The 22,523-nt window shown below is 44.1% G+C and overlaps 1 pseudogene; it reads right to left on the bottom strand.

Moving 5' to 3' along the window:
* Positions 1-6,261: 6,261 nt before the first annotated feature.
* LOC123445914 lies at positions 6,262-6,348 on the bottom strand (annotated as a pseudogene).
* Positions 6,349-22,523: the final 16,175 nt, after the last annotated feature.

Below are 22,523 nucleotides of genomic sequence, written 5' to 3' on the forward strand. Positions count from 1 at the left end.
AGACTCCTAGATTTCTGCATAGTATTCAAAGTAGGAGTACTTTTCCAATTTGAGCATTCAATAAGCAAAACCAAATCGTAAAATAAAGTAGTATTCAAATTAGCATGCATTCAATTATAAGCAAAACTACATCATCTCTTTTGTCCGTACATCGTCGAATATTATCACTAATACTCCTCGAATACTATCATACATATAGCATCACTGATACAGCTAGAACCGTAGCGCCCGACGGGTATCGTCGCGGATGGTGGACACCCAAAGAGAAGGAACCATCATAGGATCATAGCTCCAGTGAGATCCCTGAAGAACCTGTCAGGTATGCTCGAACCTGCCCTCCAACGCAACAATGTAGCGACGGACGTGCTCATCCTCCTCGCTGACACGGTGACGTACCACCTCCGTGGTGTCCGGAAGCCTCGGCACCGTCACTGGCCCACGCGACCGCCACCAAACAAGGATCGGGTCAACAACGGGCTCGCTCCTCACCAATCTACGCCCCCCGGAAGGTAGCACCTCCCTATACCAGCCGGGCGGAGCCCAGTCCCGGACATGGCCCCTCTGATCAAGCAGGTGTCCTCCGCCGAGTCGACGACGAGGATGCGGGATAGGCATCGTAAAATGAACTAAAAAAATAAACTAGTTCTATTAATTTTCTTGCTAAAAATAAACTAATTGTATATATAGTAAAATAAACTATTAACACTTAAGCATATACAATAGCAAAATTAAGCAATAATCTAAGAAACACTAATTAAGCATCTATATACGTAGAAATGTCTTCTTCTTCTTCTTCTTCTTCTTCTTTCTTATTTTTCTTCTCCGCTTTTCTTCAACTTCTCTTCTTCTACTTCTCCTCTTCTTCTATTTTTCCTCTTCTTCTCCTCTCCTCCTCTTCTTATTCTCCTTTTTTCTTCTTTTCTTCTCCTCCTCTTCTTATTTTCCTTTTTCCTAATCTTATTTTCTTATTTTTGTTCATCTTTCTTCTTCTTGTAACCCTAACGTAATTCTAAATATTACTAACCCTAATAATCTAGCACAAACCTAATAACAATAGGAACTAAATGACAAAAAAATCTGTTCTTCTCCTTTTTCTTCTCCTTTTTTTCTTTTCTTCCCTTTTTCTTCTTTTCTTCTCCTTTTTCTTCTTTTCTTCCCTTTTTCTTCTTTTCTTCTCCTTTTTCTTCTTTTCTTCTCCTTTTTCTTCTTTTCTTCTCCTTTTTCTTCTTTTCTTCTCCTTTTTCTTCTTTTCTTCTACCGGCCGGAGTGTTGGGGAGGAGGGGGCGGGGGGCTTACCGGCCGGAGTGGGAGGGGAGGGCGTCGACGACGGCGAGGAGGACGGCAGGCGGCGGCGAGGAGGACGACGGAGACGGCGAGGAGGACGGCAGGCGGCGGGGAGGAGGACGTCGGGCAGCCTGGCGGCGTCGCACGAGTTCGTGCCGCGCCGGGCAGGAGCGAGTCCGAGGAAGAAGAGAAATGGTGATTTGGGTTGGAAATTTCCAACTCCCGCTTATATAGTAGGATCTTTGGTCCCGGTTCGGGGCTCGAACCGGGACTAAAGACACCCTTTAGTCCCGGGTGGAGCCACGACCCGGGACTAAAGGCCCGTGCTTCCCGCCTTTTGGTCTGCCGAAAAAGGGGCCTTTAGTCCCGGGTCGGGGCTCGAGCCGGGACTAAAGACACCCTTTAGTCCCGGGTGGAGCCACGACCCAGGACTAAAGGCCCGTGCTCGGCACGCTCAGGCGAGGGGTTTTAGTCCCGGGTCGTGGCTCCACCCGGGACTAAAGCCCCTCCGCTGGCTGCACTATAAGTTTAGTCCCACCTCGCCCACCGAGGGGGACTAACACTAGTTTATAAGACCGTCGCAGCATCTCCATCGAGCTCCTCTCTAAAGCAGGCTTACGGGCCTAAACTCAATATAAATTTAAAAATTGAAACTATATTTGAAATTATGGAGAAAATTAAACCTGAATTCAAAGTGAGGTCACTTTGAATTTAGGTTTAATTTTCTCTATAAATTCTCATATAGTTTCAATTTTTTTCTATTTTCAAAATTAACTATTTTTTTATCTTCAATTAATTATTATTTTTCTATTTTCAAAATTAACTATAAATTCTTTTTGCATATTTGAGAATTTGACAAAACTATGATAATGAAAAGTGTTTGAAATTGAATAAATAATTCAAAACTATTTTCTATTTTCAAACTTAATTATTTTGACTATCCAAACTATTAACTATTTTGTTATTTTCAACTAAAAATTATGTTTATTAAAATTCTTTTTGCATATTTGAGAATTTGACAAAACTATGATAATGAAAAGTGTTTCAAATTGAATAAATAATTCAAAACTATATTCTATTTTCAAAATTAATTATTTTGACTATCCAAACTATTAACTATTTTGTTATTTTCAATTAAAAACTTTGTTTATTAAAATTCTTTTTGCGTATTGGAGAATTTGACAAAACTATGATAATGAAAAGTGTTTGAAATTGAATAAATAATTCAAAACTATTTTCTATTTTCAAAATTAATTATTTTGACTATCCAAAATATTAACTATTTTGTTATTTTCAATTAAAAACTATGTTTATTAAAATTCTTTTTGCATATTTGAGAATTTGACAAAACTATTGTAATGAAAAGTGTTTGAAATTGAATAAATAATTCAAAACTATTTTCTATTTTCAAAATTAATTATTTTGACTATCCAAACTATTAACTATTTTGTTATTTTCAATTAAAAACTATGTTTATTAAAATTCTTTTTGCATATTTGAGAATTTGACAAAACTATGATAATGAAAAGTGTTTGAAATTGAATAAATAATTCAAAACTTTTTTTCAATTTTCAAAATTAATTATTTTGACTATCCAAACTATTAACTATTTTGTTATTCTCAATTAAAAACTATGTTTATTAAAATTCTTTTTGCATATTTGAGAATTTGACAAAACTATGATAATGAACTCCATACTTTTCTGACTTCATTTGATATTTTTCGTGCATTTACTTATTTGTTTTTGAGCTAGTTGACCCTGAAATTGAAAAGCACTACAAATGAACTATGAAAATGTTGAAAGTTGGCATGCTATCATAATTTCACCCACATAGCATGTGTTAAAAAGTTGAGAGGGCTACGACAAAACTGGATGCATTTCGTGTACAAAACGGACAATCTCTCTCGAAGTATCACGGTTTCGAACGAGAACTCATCTCTTACAAAGGGATTTCATTTTTTTGAACTTATTTGAACTCCATACTTTTTGTGTGTTCAAAATGCACCATTCAAAGGCACATCACAAAATTTCAACAATTTCTCACTTCATTTGGTATATTTCGTGCATTTACTTATTTTTTTTGAGCTAGTTGACCCTGAAATTGAAAAGCACTACAAATGAACTCTGAAAATGTTGAAAGTTGGCATGCTATCATCATTTCACCCACATAGCATGTGTTAAAAAGTTGAGAGGGCTACGACAAAAACTGGATGCACTTCGTGTACAAAACGGACAATCTCTCTCGAAGTATGAGGGTTTCGAACGAGAACTCATCTCTTACAAAGGGATTTCATTTTTTTGAACTTATTTGAACTCCATACTTTTTGTGTGTTCAAAATGCACCATTCAAAGGCACATCACAAAATTTCAACAATTTCTGACTTCATTTGGTATTCTTTGTGCATTTACTTTTTTTTTGAGCTATTTGATCCTGAAATTGAAAAGCACTACAAATGAACTCTGAAAATGTTGAAAGTTGGCATGCTATCATCATTTCACCCACATAGCACGTGTTAAAAAGTTGAGAGGGCTACGACAAAAACTGGATGCACTTCATGTACAAAACGGACAATCTCTCTCGAAGTATCAGGGTTTCGAACGAGAACTCATCTCTTACAAAGGGATTTCAGTTTTTTTGAACTTATTTGAACTCCATACTTTTTGTGTGTTCAAAATGCACCATTCAAAGGCACATCACAAAATTTCACCAATTTTCTGACTTCATTTGGTATTCTTCGTGCATTTACTTATTTTTTTGAGCTAGTTGACCCTGAAATTGAAAAGCACTACAAATGAACTCTGAAAATGTTGAAAGTTCGCATGCTCTCATCATTTCACCCACATAGCATTTGTTAAAAAGTTGAGAGGGCTACGACATTATTACATTATTGCACCAATATTCCTATCTATTATTTCTGTTTTCTTCTAGGTCGTAGCCATGGAGAATCTTCATCATTCAGTAGGATGCTTGGGTCAATTTTCACTTTGAAGGGCGGAATTTCATGAAACTTATTATAATCTACTGACATGTCTGTCTTGTCATCTACTCCCATGATGTTTTTTTCCCTGAAAGAACTATGTGGCGTTTTGGCTCATCGGACGATATCTTCTTTTGCTGATTTCTTTTTCTCGTTTTTGTAGACATGTCCTTCACATAGAAAACCTGAGCGACATCATTGGCTAGGACAAATGGTTCGTCCATGTACGCAAGATTGTTGAGATCCACTGTTGTCATGCCGTACTTTTGGTCTACAACTACCCCGCCTCCTGTCAGCTTCACCCATTCGCACCGAAACAAAGGGATCTTAGAAGTAGGTCCATAGTCAAGTTCCCATATCTCCTCTATGTACCAGTAATATGTTTCCAAACATTGCCCATTCTCGGCTGTTGCATCAAAGCGGACACCACTATTTTGGTTGGTGCTCTTTTTATCTTGGGCAACCGTGTAAAATGTATTCCCATTTATCTCATACCCTTGGAAAGTACATATAGTCGAAGATGGTGGCCTGGCCAAACAGTACAGCTGATCTCCAACGGTGTCATCATTCATGAGATGTGTTTGCAACCAACTACCGAAAGTCTTCTCGTGTTCCCCTTTAATCCAAGAGTCAGCCTTCCCCGGGTTTTCGGAGCATAGAATATTCTTGTGTCTCACGATATACGGAGCCACCACGGTGGAATTGTGTAGAACTGTGTAGTGTGTTTGAGAGAAAGAATGCCCGTCCATACATACTTTTGCTTTCCTTCCTAGTGTGCCTTTTCCTGTCAGCCTACCCTCATACACTACAGGAATCGAGCATTTTGCCGTCAGGACGCTACAGACGACAAAGAGCGAATTACAGTCGGCAAAAATTTTGCCGTCAGCCCATGACGACAAATAATGTCGTGAGACCATGTGCCCGCAAAGGGCGTCTTTGCCGTCAGCGGCCGGGACAGCAGACGGCAAAATGTTTTCCGTCAGTGGAATTATGTTGCCGTCAGCTACTTTGGTAGACGGCAAAAAAATGGTCAGAAGACGGAACGACCTAGCTAACGGACGACGTTAGCCTTTTTTGTCGTCTTCCTCACCCCGTACATGACAACAAAATATGGCATTTTTTTGCCGTCTTCCTAACCTATACATGACAACAAAATATGGTCTATTTTTTGCCGTCTTCCTCACCCCGTACATGACAGCAAAATATGGTTTATTGTTTGCCGTCTTCCTAGCGTGTACATGACAGCAAAATATGACATTTTGTTTGCTGTCATGAACATGACAGCAAAGAGCATAAATATACGTAATTCATACATCATATATATATAACATAATCCATACATCATATGTATATATATAACATAATCCATACAACATATATATATATATATAACATAATTCGTACATCATATATATAACATCCATAATCCATACATCATATATATAACATCCATAATCCATACATCATATATATAACATCCTTAATCCATACAGCACATAACACATCCATAATCCATACATCATATATATAACATCCATAATCCATGTCATAATATTTGGCATTACTACATATATATACATCATATATAAAACATCATATATATAGCATCTGGATGGGAAGCACGGACACGGCGACACGGACACGGCGACACGCATACGGGGACACGGGATACGGCTTTTTCCAAAAACAGCCCATCAAGGATACGGCAAGTATATATAAAAAATAAATATAAATGTACATGTAATATACAGTTAAAGACAGAAAAGAGAAAGAAATACTGCCCCATTTGTTGTCTGTTGTCTCCCTCACTCTCACCCACAGATGATGGCTCCCACATGTAGTAATGTACATGTAACATAAGCCCAGAGAGGATATTTTGGATCCACCCCACCAGGTCCATGTGGTACACAATAATTATACATGTCGTCAAAATAGCTGATTCCTCTAGTGAACCACCTCAAGCATCTCTACAACAATATATATACAGTGATGGCATGCCTAGCATCAGTTTTAAAAAGCTCGATTTTAGATACATCAAAGACCAAAAAAGGTCTCAGTGGTCTAAATGTTTCACATCCTCTGCTCAGCACACCATCATCATAATAGTGTTATTGAACTCACCATCATGGTCGATGGTGTCCTGGACAACCTTGGCCAGTTCCAGCATGGTGAACTTACCGGGGTTGCCCAAGTTGAATGGCCCAATGTGATCACCTTCCATCAGCCTCATCAACCCCTCAACCTGGAGGAGTGCTATTTTAGAAAGCGCATGCCAGATAGCATAGCCATAATTATTGTTCACTGATGGTTAGAGATGACCTGCCAAATCAGAAACGTATTGGAAACTCCTGGTCTGCTTGCCATCGCCGTAAACCGTCAAAGGCTCCTTCCTTAGCGCCTGCCATTATATTAACATAGAGCATTCAGGTGTTAGTTCGGAAATGAAAAGAAACTTGCGGTTTTTTAACTAGCAGAGCAACAACGCTGTGTGTTTACCTGAGCAACAAAGTTGCTGACAACACGGCCATCGTCAATGCACATGCGTGGGCCATAGGTGTTACAGATCCGAGCACTCCTAACCTAAATAGTGAACACAACAAAATACACCAATCACTACACATACAGACCTATTTTTATACAGATGGAATGGAAATTTTAGTGCTTGCAACAATATATTAGTATAACACAAATGACAAAAACTTCAAGGTTGGCACCACGGTGGTAGTCCATGGTCAAGGTTTCAGTTGTACGCTTGCCCTCGTCGCAGCAACTCTTGACACCTGTTGTCCAGAGAAACATACATAAACATCAATGGTACTTTTCTGGAGAAAGAGTAATACTATGTTCTATATGTAACGAATTTAAACTGTACATGACAAATGCATTCATAGAAAATGGAGCAACGACTAGCTTGCACATGGTGACAGCCTTGCATATAAGATTTTACTTTTTTTACTGTATTTTTTTATTTACACTCTCAACATTGCAATTTTGGTACTAGCTCATCAAGAGGCTTCCCGCAAACAAGTGCCTCTAGCCTAGCCAGATCAGATTTCCGCTCAATCATCTGAAGTAAAAGGATATCAAATGCATCAAAAAGTAACTTACATGTAAAAAAAGTACCAGGTTTTAAAAATTTAAGATCAAAAGCAGATTTAATTACATTTACTCATCTAGTATAAAAAGGCTATCATCCATATAGACACAGGTCTTATAGATGACTAAACACGGCACATATTTCCTCCATGCGGTTCTTAATTGCTATTTTTTGAATCAGTTTCTGGGGTACATACAGAGAGTGTACTACTGCGGCACACCATTACACTCTTCAAGAGGGAATCCCTGGGCGCTCGCTGGTAATGCCCACGTCGACGCAAGGTAATCCCTGGGCGCTCGCTGCGGCAAACCTGTTCAATGAATTTGGATCCATAAATGTAACCGATGAACAAAGACTATGAAGAAAAGTAGTTTGACATTTTTCGTATTATAAATCTATGCCAAACGTTGAGACTAAAAATAAAAACAGTACATGAAGGCACCTTGAGGGTGGAGCAGGAGCTCACTTGGAGCTTAGGTGCTTTGCCCCCCATCTACATTCTAAATAAAATGGATGGCGAATGAGCAAGGGGAGGGTCGAGAGGGTGAGGACAAGCAAAGTAGCACGCACAAGGGATGAGACATGTTGCGATGTTTTAGGAAAAAGTCTTCGTCAAAATTGCACTTCTATATATTGATTTATGCCATTTTTTCGTTTTGCTGATTTTAGTGGGACAGTTTTGATCAAAATTTCCGCAGCCGACTATTTCACTGTGCTTTTTTGACTTTGGTGGAAGATAATTCAATCAAGATGAATAATTACATTCTTGTATTTCAAAATTAATATAATGGTTCACTTCACACCAGTTTACTTAATATTAATTGTTATCTTTTGTCACTATCTTCCACACCTTCCTACCTATATATTTCAGATCATGAACTAGCATGATGCGTTTTTTATATACATACACACAATACAATTGAAATGTGACTGTTGCTGACAATGGCTCCCATTTGGTTTGGACAAAACCCAAGAACCTACCCAAAAAAAAACCCATGCAACATCTTTATATATTTATATATAAATACATGTATAAAATTATGAATAAATGTAGTAATATTTTCATATCTTAGTTCCACATAGACCAAACATGCACAGAGCAGAAGCTGTTGTCTGCTCAGGTCAATGGAGGTCTTGGGGGTTGTGATCTTTTGGTCGTTTCCGTGACACAACATTGGCCGCCCATAGATGTACTAGTAGGGAGGGCAGCCCTGCGTGTACCTTCCCATCCAGGTGTGTATGTGCCCCCAAAACATTCTTTTAAGCTTTAGCCATTATCAGATGATCTACTGGTACATATGTTAGCCTGGCTAAATATTCAGAACCTTTTTCAGGTGTCAATCCATATTCCAAACAAAAGTTTGTTTGGTGGTGTTTCTTTGGGATTAAGGGAGCAACTAAGCACAACAAAACCTAAACCAAACACAGTACTTAACGTTCTTATCTGCATGTACTACGTAGTACTCTACTAACACAGATATGTGTAAAAGCAGATCAAAAGGCGTGAAACAACAAACGATGGAGGGGTATGTGTGATGAAACTGATGATGTGTGCACAGCATTCACATGTAGGCTGTCATGTGAGTTGAGTTGGTACGGTACCTTGAGGAGTTGCTCCACCTCGTGCTGGCGTTCCCTGCCGACGACTGGTCCATGTCGCCGCCACCGTCGGAGCTCGCCGCTCCCATCAACACACACACAGACCGCCTATGGAGGAAGCGGCAGAGTACGTTGGCGGCGATTGCACGGAGGTACTTGGCCCGGACGGCGCCGGGGGCGCGGGACCAGTCGTGGCCGTGGTTCCTCTTGAGGGCGGCCCGCGCGGCCGCCCTCGCGGCATCCACGTCCTCGGAGGTGGCCGCCGGGATCTTGCCTGTCGAAACCGAGTGATGAGCAGGGTAGCCAACGAGACGGGCGAACAGAAAGCACAGACAGAGAGAGGGGCGGACCTATGGAGACCTCGGTGGTCGGGTTGATGATGGGGAGGCGGCGGCCGAGCGCGGGCGCGCGCCACTCACCGTCGATGAAGAGCTGCCGCTGCGGTATCTTGGCCGGCGCGACCATCGCAGCGGGCGGAGAGTGAGAGCGCTAGCGTGCGCAGCTTCGTCAAACCCTAGCGCGCGCATCGCAGAGACAGAGAGAGGGTGAGGGAGGGAGAGGCCGGCGCATCACCCTCTCTCTATCTCTGGACCCCTGTTTCTGCTCTGGATCTGGGATGAGGAGGAGAGGAGAGCGTGCGGCGGCGCCGGATCTGGGAGAAGATTGGGGTGGCGGCGGTGGGGTGGCCTACCCTCCCGCCATGTCACGCAGAGGGACGACGGCGGCTGGGCACCGGCGGCGTCAGCCGGGGAGGGCACTGGCGGCGGCGGAGGGAGGCCCGACCAGTGAGAATGGAGCGGCGTGCTGGGCACCGGTGAGAATGGAGCGGCGGTGAGACGGACGACGGTGGCCGGGGAGGGCACCTGTGGCGGCGTCTGTGGCACCTGTGGCGGCGGCGGCCGGTGAGGGAACCCTAGATATTGTTTTCACCAGAGGAGCAAGTCGCGAGAGGGAGGGCTTTGTTTTTTTTAGCCGGTGCGTTTTTTTATCCAGTGCGCCACTTGGGTTTTTTGCCGTCTTCTATACCCATACGTCACGGCAACGTTAAGTTTTGCCGTCTGCCCTTGCTAATTCAAGACGGCAAAATTGCGTGCCGTTTAGACCGGTTAGACGCAGTTGTGGATATCTATTTTGCCGTCATCTCTAGCGTAAGTAGATGGCATAAATCGTCTCTTTGCCGTCATCTGCCCATATAGTTGACGGCATAATTATTTTTTGCCGTGTGGTTTTTTTTGCCGTCTGCTTTTCGTGATTTTTGGCGATAGTATCGCTTTGCCGTCTGCCCATGACGGCAAACTTCCTGTTTGCCGTCTGTCTCGATGATTTGCTGACGGCAAAGATTATACATGTCGTCAAAATAGCTGATTCCTGTAGTGATACCTAGATTTAGGAACACCAATCGGCTTAAGGTCAGGAAGAAAGTCCACACAAAACTCAATGACCTCTTGTGTTCCATAGCCCTTGGAAATCCTTCCTTCTGACCTAGCACGGTTACGAACATATTTCTTTAAGACTCCCATGGACCTCTCGAAGGGAAACATATTGTGTAGAAACACGGGACCGAGAATTCTAATCTCTTCGACTAGGTGAACTAGGAGGTGTGTCATTATATTGAAGAAGGATGGCGGGAACAACAACTCAAAGCTGACCAGACATTGGACCACATCAATCTGTAACCCTGATAGACTTTCTCGATCGATTACCTTATGATAAATTGCATTGAGAAATGCACATACCTTCACAATTGCCAGGCGAACATTTTTCGATAGAATTCCCCTCAATGCAACCGGAAGCAATTGTGTCATAAGCACGTGGCAGTCATGAGACTTTAGGTTTTGGAATTTTTTGTCTTTCATATTTACGATTCCCTTTATATTCGACGAGAAGCCAGTCGGGACCTTGATACTGAAAAGGACTTCAAAGAAGATTTCCTTCTCTTCCTTAGTAAGAGCGTAGCTGGCACGCCCTTGAAACTGCCCTGGATGCATGCCATCTCTTCCTTTATAACGTTCCTGGTCCTCCCGTGCTTCCGGTGTATCTTTTGACTTCCCATACAAGCCCAGGAAGCCTAGAATATTCACGCAGAGATTCTTCGTCAGGTGCATCACGTCGATTGCCGAGCGGACCTCATGGACTTCCCAGTAGGGTAGCTCCCAAAATATAGATTTCTTCTTCCACATGGGTACGCGTTTATCAGGGCCGTTAGGAACAGGTTGGCTGCCAGGACCCTTTCCAAAGATTACTTTTAAATCTTTGACCATATCAAATACTTCAGCACCAGTACGGATGACAGGCTTCCCCCGGGGTTCTGCCTTGCCATTGAAATGCTTGTCTTTTTTCTTTAAGGGGTGCTTGGGCGGAAGAAAACGACGATTGTACGGGTACACATTCTTCCTACATTTGTCCAGATATATACTTTCTGTCTGATCCAAACAGTGCGTGCATGCATTGTATCCCTTGTTTGACTGTCCTGAAATGTTACTAAGAGCAGGCCAATCCTTGATGGTTACGAAAAGCAACCCTCGAAGGTCAAATTCCTCTTGTTTGTGCTCGTCCCACACACGTACACCTGGTTCGGCCCACAGCTGTAAAAGTTCATCAACTAATGGCCTTAGGTACACATCAATATCGTTGACGGGTTGCTTTGGACCTTGGATAAGCACTGGCATCATAATGAACTTCCGCTTCATGCACAACCAAGGAGGAAGGTTGTAGATACATAGAGTAACGAGCCAGGTGCTGTGACTGCAACTCTGCTCCCCAAAAGGATTCATGCCATCTGTACTCGGACCTAACATAAGTTCCTTGCGTCAGCTGCAAATCTCGGGAACTCTCTCTCGATTTTTCTCCACTGCCGACCATCAGCGGTGTGCCTCAACTTATCGTCTTTCATACGATCTTCCATGTGCCATCGCAACAACTTCGCATGATCTTTATTTCTGAACAGGCGTTTTAACCGTGGTATTATAGGAGCATACCACATCACCTTGGCAGGAACCCTCTTCCTGGATGGCTCGCCCTCAATATCACCAGGGTCATCTTTTCTGATCTTATACCGCAATGCAGTGCATACCGGGCATTCATACATATTCTCGTACTTCTCACCGCGGTAGAGGATGCAGTCATTAGGGCATGCATGTATCTTCTGCACGTCTAATCCTAGAGGGCAGACAAGCTTCTTTGCTTCGTACGTGCTGGCGGGCAATTCGTTCTTTCTTGGAACCATCTTCTTCATCAGTACCAGCAACTTTTCGAATGACGAGTCAGTCACACCGGTCTCTGCCTTCCACTTCAGCAATTCCAGTGTGCTACCCAGCTTCTTCTGGCCATCTTCACAAGTTGGGTACAACAATTTGTTGTGGTCCTGTAACATCTACTCGAACTGCAACCTCTCCTTTTCTGTGTCGCAACCTCACCGTGCATCAGAAATGACCCGGCCAAGATCATCAGCGGGCTCATCTGGTTCCCGTTCTTCATCCTGATCTTCTTCTTCATTGTCTTCCATTGCGGTATCAGCATACTCAGGGAACATAGATCAGTAGTTGTCATTGTTGGAATTATGCCCTAGAGGCAATAATAAATATAGTTATTATTATAATTCCTGTATCAAGATAATCGTTTATTATCCATGCTATAATTGTATTGAATGAAGACTTATATACATGTGTGGATACATAGACAAAACACTGTCCCTAGCAAGCCTCTAGTTGGCTAGCCAGTTGATCAAAGATAGTCAGGGTCTTCTGGTTATATACAAGGTGTTGTTGCTTGATAACTGGATCACGTCATTAGGAGAATCATGTGATGGACTAGACCCAAACTAATAGACGTAGCATGTTGATCGTGTCATTTTGTTGCTACTGTTTTCTGCATGTCAAGTATTTGTTCCTATGACCATGAGATCATATAACTCACTGACACCGGAGGAATGCTTTGTGTGTATCAAACGTCGCAACGTAACTGGGTGACTATAAAGATGCTCTACAGGTATCTCCGAAGGTGTTCGTTGAGTTAGTATGGATCGAGACTGGGATTTGTCACTCCGTGTGACGGAGAGGTATCTCGGGGCCCACTCGGTAATACAACATCACACACAAGCCTTGCAAGCAATGTGACTTAGTGTAAGTTGCGGGATCTTGTATTACGGAACGAGTAAAGAGACTTGCCGGTAAACGAGATTGAAATAGGTATGCGGATACTGACGATCGAATCTCGGGCAAGTAACATACCGAACGACAAAGGGAATGACATACGGGATTATATGAATCCTTGGCACTGAGGTTCAAACGATAAGATCTTCGTAGAATATGTGGGATCCAATATGGGCATCCAGGTCCTGCTATTGGATATTGACCGAGGAGTCACTCGGGTCATGTCTACATAGTTCTCGAACCCGCAGGGTCTGCACACTTAAGGTTCGACGTTGTTTTATGCGTTTTTGAGTTATATGGTTGGTTACCGAATGTTGTTCGGAGTCCCGGATGAGATCACGGACGTCACGAGGGTTTCCAGAATGGTCCGGAAACGAAGATTGATATATAGGATGACCTCATTTGATTACCGGAAGGTTTTCTGAGTTACCGGGAATAACGAATGGGTTCCGGGTGTTCACCGGGGGGGGGGGGGGGGCAACCCACCCCGGGGAAGCCCATAGGCCTTGGGGGTGGCGCACCAGCCCTTGGTGGGCTGGTGGGACAGCCCAAGAGGGCCCTATGCGCCAAGGTTAGAAAATCAAAGAGAAAAGAAAAAAAAAAGAGGTGGGAAAGGAGAGAAGGACTCCACTTTCCAATCCTAGTTGGACTAGGATTGGAGGAGGACTCCTCCTCCCCTTGGTGCGCAGCCCTTGGGGCTCCTTGGGCGTCAAGGCAAGCCTCCCCTCCCTCCTCCTATATATATGGAGCAATTAGGGCTGATTTGAGACAACTTTTCAAAGGCAGCCCGACCACATAACTCCACGGTTTTACCTCTAGATCGCGTTTCTAAGGAGCTCGGGCGGAGCCCTGCCGAGATCAGATCACCACCAACCTCCGGAGCGCCGTCACGCTGCCGGAGAACTCATCTACCTCTCCGTCTCTCTTGCTGGATCAAGAAGGCCGAGATCATCGTCGATCTGTACGTATGCTGAACGCGGAGGTGCCGTCCGTTCGGCACTAGATCGTGGGACGGATCGCGAGACGGTTCGTGGGACGGTTCGCGTGGCGGATCGAGGGACGTAAGGACGTTCCACTACATCAACCGCGTTCACTAACGCTTCTGCTGTGCGATCTACATGGGTACGTAGATCGGAAATCCCCTCTCATAGATGAACATCACCATGATAGGTCTTCGTGCGCGTAGGAAAATTTTTGTTTCCCATGCGTCGTTCCCCAACAGTGGCATCATGAGCTAGGTTCATGCGTAGATGTCTTCTCGAGTAGAACACAAAAGTATTTGTGGGCGGTGATGTGCGTTTTGCTACCCTCCTTAGTCTTTTCTTGATTCCGCGGTATTGTTGGAATGAAGCGGCTTGGACCGACATTACTCGTACGCTTACGAGAGACTGGTTACATCGCTACGAGTAACCCCCTTGCTCAAAGATGACTGTCAAGTGTCGGTTTCTCCAACTTTAGTTGAATCGGATTTGACCAAGGAGGTCCTTCGATGAGTTTAAATAGCAACTCATATATCTCCGTTGTGGTGTTTGCGTAAGTAAGATGCGATCCTACTAGATACCCATGGACACCACGTAAAACGTGCAACAACAAAATTAGAGGAAGTCTATTTTTGCAGGGTATGCTTGTGATGTGATATGGCCAACGATGTGATGTGATATATTGGATGTATGAGATGATCATGTTGTAATAGAAAATATCGACTTGCACGTCGATGGTACGGCAACCGGAAGGAGCCATAGGGTTGTGTTTATACTAACGTTTGTGCTTGCAGATGCGTTTACTATTTTGCTAGGATGTAGCTTTAGTAGTAATAGCATGAGTAGCACGACAACCCCGATGGCAACACGTTGATGGAGATCATGGTGTGGCGCCGGTGACAAGATGATCGTGCCGGTGCTTTGGTGATGGAGATCAAGAAGCACGTGATGATGGCCATATCATGTCACTTATGAATTGCATGTGATGTTAATCCTTTTATGCACCTTATTTTGCTTAGAACGACGGTAGCATTATGAGGTGATCTCTCACTAAAATTTCAAGACGAAATTGTGTTCTCCCCGACTGTGCACCGTTGCTACAGTTCGTCGTTTCGAGACACCACGTGATGATCGGGTGTGATAGACTCAACGTTCACATACAACGGGTGCAAAGCAGTTGCGCACGCGGAACACTCGGGTTAAGCTTGAAGAGCCTAGCATGTGCAGACATGGCCTCGGAACACATGAGACCGAAAGGTCGATCATGAATCATATAGGTGATATGATTAGCATAGGGATGCTTACCACTGAAACTATCCTCAACTCACGTGATGATCGGACTTGAGCTAGTGTAAGTGGATCATGAACCACTCAAATGACTAGAGAGATGTACTTTTTGAGTGGGAGTTTAGCGAATAATTTGATGAAGTTAAACTCTAATTATCTTGATCATAGTCTAAGTCCACTTTGAATATATTTGTGTTGTAGATCATGGCTCACGCTACAGTCATCCTGAATTTTAATACGTTCCTAGAGAAAGCTAAGTTGAAAGATGATGGAAGCAACTTTGTAGACTGGGCTCGTAATCTTAAGCTAATCTTACAAGCTGGGAAGAAGGATTATGTCCTTAATGCTGCGCTAGGAGATGAACCACCCGCTACGGCTGATCAGGATGTTAAGAACGCTTGGTTAGCACGTAAGGAGGACTACTCAATAGTTCAATGTGCAGTCTTGTATGGCTTAGAACCGGGACTTCAACGTCGCTTTGAGCGTCATGGAGCATTTGAGATGTTCCAGGAGTTGAAGTTTATCTTTCAGAAGAACGCCCGGATCGAGAGGTATGAGACCTCCGATAAATTCTATGCTTGCAAGATGGAGGAGAACTCGTCTGTCAGTGAACATGTGCTCAAAATGTCTGGGTACTCAAACCGTCTAGCTGAGCTGGGTATTGAACTCCCGCAAGAGGCTATCACTGACATAATCCTTCAATCACTGCCGCCAAGCTATAAAGGCTTTGTGTTGAACTACAACATGCAAGGGATGAACAAGTCTACCGGCGAGTTGTTTGCGATGCTGAAAGTCGCAGAGTCTGAACTCCGTAAAGAGCATCAAGTGTTGATGGTGAATAAGACCACTAGTTTCAAGAGAAACGGCAAAGGCAAGAAGGGTAATTCGAAGAAGAGCGGAAAGCCTGTTGCCAATCCGACGAAGAAACCCAAAGCTGGACCTAAGCCTGAAACGGAGTGTTACTATTGCAAGGGTATGGGTCACTGGAAGCACAATTGCCCCAAGTATCTGGCAGATAAGAAGGCGGCCAAAGAAAAATCAGGTATATTTGATATACATGTTATTGATGTGTACTTAACCGGCTCTCGTAGTAGTGCGTGGGTATTCGATACCGGTTCTGTTGCTCATATTTGCAACTCGAAATAGGAACTGCGGAATAGACGAAGGCTGGCGAAGGATGAAGTGACGATGCGCGTAGGAAATGGTTCCAAAGTTGATGCAATCGCCGTTGGCACAGTTTCACTTCAGTTACCATCGGGATTAGTTATGAACTTGAATAATTGTTATTTAGTGCCTACGATGAGCATGAACATTATATCTGGATCTTGTTTATTGCGAGACGGTTACTCTTTTAAGTCAGAGAATAATGGTTGTTCTATTTCTATGAGTAACATCTTTTATGGTAATGCACCCAATGTGAGAGGATTGTTCATATTGAATCTTGATAGTGATACACATATACATAACATTGAGACCAAAAGAGTTAGAGTTAAAAATGATAGCGCCATGTTTTTGTGGCACTGCCGCTTAGGTCATATTGGTGTAAAGCGCATGAAGAAACTCCATACCGATGGACTTTTGGAGTCACTTGACTTTGATTCACTTGACACGTGCGAACCATGCCTCATGGGCAAGATGACTAAAACTCCGTTCTCCGAAACAATGGAGCGTGCCAGTGACTTATTGGAAATCATACATACCGATTCGTGCGGTCCGATGAGCGTGGAGGCACGCGGCGGGTATCGTTATTTTCTCACCTTCACTGACGATTTGAGTAGATATGGTTATGTCTACTTAATGAAGCACAAGTCTGAAACATTTGAAAAGTTCAAGCAATTTGAGAGTGAAGTTGAAAATCATCGTAACAAGAAGATCAAGTTCCTACGGTCTGATCGTGGGGGTGAATATCTGAGTTTCGAGTTTGGTCCTCACTTAAGACAATGTGGAATTGTTTCACAGTTGACACCGCCTGGAACACCACAGCGTAATGGTGTGTCCGAATGTCGTAATCGTACTTTATTAGAGATGGTGCGATCTATGATGTCTCTTACCGATTTGCCGTTATCATTTTGGGGTTATGCATTAGACACAACTGCATTCACTTTAAATAAGGCACCATCAAAATCCGTTGAGACGACACCATACGAACTGTGGTATGGCAAAAGGCCAAAGTTGTCATTTCTTAAAGTTTGGGGATGTGATGCTTATGTAAAAAAGCTTCAGCCTGAAAAGCTGGAACCCAAAGCGGAAAAGTGCATATTCATAGGTTACCCAAAAGAGACAGTTGGGTACACCTTCTATCTCAAGTCCGAGGGCAAAGTGTTTGTTGCTAAAAAACGGAGCTTTTCTCGAGAAGGAGTTTCTCTCGAGAGAATTGAGTGGGAGGAAGATAGAACTTGATGAGGTTGTCGAACCTCTCATCCCTCTGGATGGTGGCGCAGGGCAAGGGGAAACCCCTGTCGTTGCGACGCCGGTTGAGGAGGAAGTTAATGATGATGATCATGAAACTCCGGTTCAAGTTCCTGTCGAACCACGCAGGTCGACGAGACCACGTGCTGCTCCAGAGTGGTACGGTATTCCCGTTTTGTCAATCATGTTGTTAGACAACAATGAACCTGCAAATTATGAAGAAGCAATGGTGGGCCCAGATTCCAACAAATGGTGGAGGCCATGAAGTCCGAGATAGGATCCATGTATGAAAACAAAGTGTGGACTTTGGAAGTACTACCTGAGGGCCGCAAGGCTATTCAGAACAAATGGATCTTTAAGAAGAAGACGGACGCTGACGGCAATGTGACCGTTTATAAAGCTCGACTTGTGGCAAAGGGTTTTTCACAAGTTCAAGGAGTTGACTACGATGAGACATTCTCACCCGTAGCGATGCTTAAGTCCGTCACAATCATGTTAGGAATAGCTGAATTTTTCGATTATGAAATATGGCAGATGGATGTCAAAACGGCGTTCCTTAACGGTTTCCTTAAGGAAGAGTTGTATATGATGCAACCCGAAGGTTTTGTCGATCCTAAGAATGCTAACAAGGTGTGCAAGCTCCAGCGATCCATTTATGGACTGGTGCAAGCATCTCGGAGTTGGAACAAACGCTTTGATGAGGTGATCAAAGCATTTGGGTTTATACAAGTGGTTGGAGAATCTTGTATTTACAAGAAAGTGAGTGGGAGCTCTGTGGCGTTTCTAATATTATATGTGGATGACATATTGCTGATTGGAAACAACGTAGAGTTTTTGGAGAGCATAAAGGATTACTTGAATAAAAGTTTCTCTATGAAGGACCTAGGAGAAGCTGCTTACATTCTAGGCATTAAGATCTACAGGGATAGATCGAAACGCCTGATAGGACTTTCACAAAGCACATACCTTGATAAAGTTTTGAAAAGGTTCAAAATGGAACAGTCCAAGAAAGGGTTCTTGCCAGTTTTACAAGGTACGAGATTGAGTAAGACTCAGTGCCCAGCAACTGATAAAGATAGAGAGCATATGAGCACCGTCCCCTATGCTTCAGCCATAGGATCTATCATGTATGCAATGTTGTGCACTAGACCGGACGTTAGCCTGGCCATAAGTATGGCAGGCAGGTTCGAGAGTAATCCAGGAGTGGATCACTGGACGGCGGTCAAGAATATCCTGAAGTACCTGAAAAGGACTAAGGAGATGTTTCTCGTGTATGGAGGTGACGAAGAGCTCGCCGTAAAGGGTTACGTCGATGCAAGCTTTGGCACAGATCCGGACAACTCTAAGTCGCAGACCGGATACGTATTTATTCTTAATGGGGGTGCAGTAAGCCGGTGCGGTTCCAAGCAAAGCGTCGTAGCTGATTCTACATTTGAAGCGGAGTACATGGCTGCCTCAGAGGCGGCTAAGGAGGGTGTCTGGATGAAGCAGTTCATGACGGATCTTGGAGTGGTGCCAAGCGCACTGAATCCAATAACCTTGTTCTGTGACAACACGGGTGCCATTGCCTTAGCAAAGGAACCACAGTTTCACAAGAAGACCAGACACATCAAACGACGCTTCAACCTCATCCGCGACTACGTCGAAGGGGGGGCGTAAATATATGCAAAGTGCACACGGATCTGAATGTAGCAGACCCGCTGACTAAACCTCTTCCACGAGCAAAGCATGATCAACACCAGAACTGTATGGGTGTTAGATTTGTTACAATGTAATTCGCATAATGATGTGAGGGCTAGATTATTGACTCTAGTGCAAGTGGGAGACTGTTGGAATTATGCCCTAGAGGCAATAATAAATATAGTTATTATTATAATTCCTGTATCAAGATAATCGTTTATTATCCATGCTATAATTGTATTGAATGAAGACTTATATACATGTGTGGATACATAGACAAAACACTGTCCCTAGCAAGCCTCTAGTTGGCTAGCCAGTTGATCAAAGATAGTCAGGGTCTTCTGATTATATACAAGGTGTTGTTGCTTGATAACTGGATCACGTCATTAGGAGAATCACGTGATGGACTAGACCCAAACTAATAGACGTAGCATGTTGATCGTGTCATTTTGTTGCTACTGTTTTCTGCATGTCAAGTATTTGTTCCTATGACCATGAGATCATATAACTCACTGACACCGGAGGAATGCTTTGTGTGTATCAAACGTCGCAAAGTAACTGGGTGACTATAAAGATGCTCTACAGGTATCTCCGAAGGTGTTCGTTGAGTTAGTATGGATCGAGACTGGGATTGTCACTCCGTGTGACGGAGAGGTATCTCGGGGCCCACTCGGTAATACAACATCACACACAAGCCTTGCAAGCAATGTGACTTAGTGTAAGTTGCGGGATCTTGTATTACGGAACGAGTAAAGAGACTTGACGGTAAACGAGATTGAAATAGGTATGCGGATACTGACGATCGAATCTCGGGCAAGTAACATACCGAACGACAAAGGGAATGACATATGGGATTATATGAATCCTTGGCACTGAGGTTCAAACGATAAGATCTTCGTAGAATATGTGGGATCCAATATGGGCATCCAGGTCCCTCTATTGGATATTGACCGAGGAGTCACTCGGGTCATGTCTACATAATTCTCGAACCCGCAGGGTCTGCACACTTAAGGTTCGACGTTGTTTTATGCGTTTTTGAGTTATATGGTTGGTTACCGAATGTTGTTCGGAGTCTCGGATGAGATCACGGATGTCACGAGGGTTTCCGGAATGGTCCGGAAACAAAGATTGATATATAGGATGACCTCATTTGATTACCGGAAGGTTTTCGGAGTTACCGGGAGTGACGAATGGGTTCCGGGTGTTCACCGGGGGGGGGGGGGCAACCCACCCCGGGGAAGCCCATAGGCCTTGGGGGTGGCGCACCAGCCCTTGGTGGGCTGGTGGGACAGCCCAAGAGGGCCCTATGCGCCAAGGATAGAAAATCAAAGAGAAAAGAAAAAAAAGGAGGTGGGAAAGGAGAGAAGGACTCCACTTTCCAATCCTAGTTGGACTAGGATTGGAGGAGGACTCCTCCTCCCCTTGGTGCGCAGCCCTTGGGGCTCCTTGAGCCTCAAGGCAAGCCTCCCCTCCCTCCTCCTATATATATGGAGCAATTAGGGCTGATTTGAGACAACTTTTCAAAGGCAGCCCGACCACATACCTTCACGGTTTTACCTCTATATCGCGTTTCTGCGGAGCTCGGGCGGAGCCCTGCCGAGATCAGATCACCACCAACCTCCGGAGCGCCGTCACGCTGCCGGAGAACTCATCTACCTCTCCGTCTCTCTTGCTGGATCAAGAAGGCCGAGATCATCGTCGAGCTGTACGTGTTCTGAACGCGGAGGTGCCGTCCATTCGGCACTAGATCGTGGGACGGATCGCGGGACAGTTCGTGGGACGGTTCGCGGGGCGGATCGAGGGACGTTCCACTACATCAACCGCGTTCACTAACGCTTCTGCTGTGCGATCTACAAGGGTACGTAGATCGGAAATCCCCTCTCGTAGATGAACATCACCATGATAGGTCTTCGTGCGCGTAGGAAATTTTTTGTTTCCCATGCGTCGTTCCCCAACAGTCATCATCGTTCTCTTCTTCTTCATCGTCGTCTTCCATCATAACCCCTCTTTCTCCATGCTTGGTCCAAACATTATAGCCCGACATAAAACCAGACCGAAGCAGGTCGCTCTGAATGACTCTTGAGGAAGTGTAATCCTTCTCATTCCGACATTCAACACATGGACAAAACATATAGCCACCACCATGCTTGTTCGCATCGGCTGCATCTCGAAAAGAATGCACGCCTTCTCTGTAAGCGGCTGTGCGTCGATCACCGTACATCCATGGATGGCTCATCTGCGTTATACGACAGTATATCAAATACAATCACGATCCTAAAAATTAGTACCGCACGGTCTAAACGAGGAAATATAGTTGCTAACCTTTTAGAATAAGTAGAAATAAAGAGGAAGAGGTTTAAGCGTGGCTCGGACATCTCATATCGTAGTTGTGTTCGGTGAACTGAAGCGGCATCGCTCTACCACACATTTCAACAAACACCTCTAGTGCATAAAAAAAAAGGAGAGCTAGCACACACCCACACTCTTCCATCCAAGAAAAATGCAAGGAAGAGGGGAGAGGGGGGCTGTGCTATATATAGGCAGAGGACTTTAGTCCCGGTTTGAGACACAAACCGGGACTAAAGGTGGCGCACATGCGGGCTGCACACCGCGTAGCCCTTTAGTCCCGGTTTGAGACACAAACCGGGACTAAAGGCTCCTTACGGGCCGGGACCAAAGCCTCGCGGGCGGCATTGCGATTTGGGGCGACGTGGCCGGGCCTTTAGTCCCGGCCCAGAGAGAGGCCGGGACTAATGGGTCCAGGCGAAAGGCCCGTTTTCCACTAGTACTGCTCCTCCAACATACTTGTCCTTCATCATAGACTAATAGAAATGCTGTTCCATGCTCATCTTTGGTACTTTATACCAAGTGATGCTTTGAGGCTCTAGTTATTCCTTTGGGTTCGAGAACTAGGTAGCAACCTAGTGGCAAAGGGTCGCGCTGGCTAACCATGCGCCCAGAGTTCGACTCCGGTCGGGAGTGAATTCCGGGTGCCTCACCCGGGTGAGATTCTTCTATAAAATTACGTCATGGGTGCTTAGTATCCATGGATCTCCT

This window comes from Hordeum vulgare, chromosome 3H (genome assembly GCF_904849725.1).
Source record: "Hordeum vulgare subsp. vulgare chromosome 3H, MorexV3_pseudomolecules_assembly, whole genome shotgun sequence".
Lineage (NCBI taxonomy): Eukaryota > Viridiplantae > Streptophyta > Magnoliopsida > Poales > Poaceae > Hordeum > Hordeum vulgare.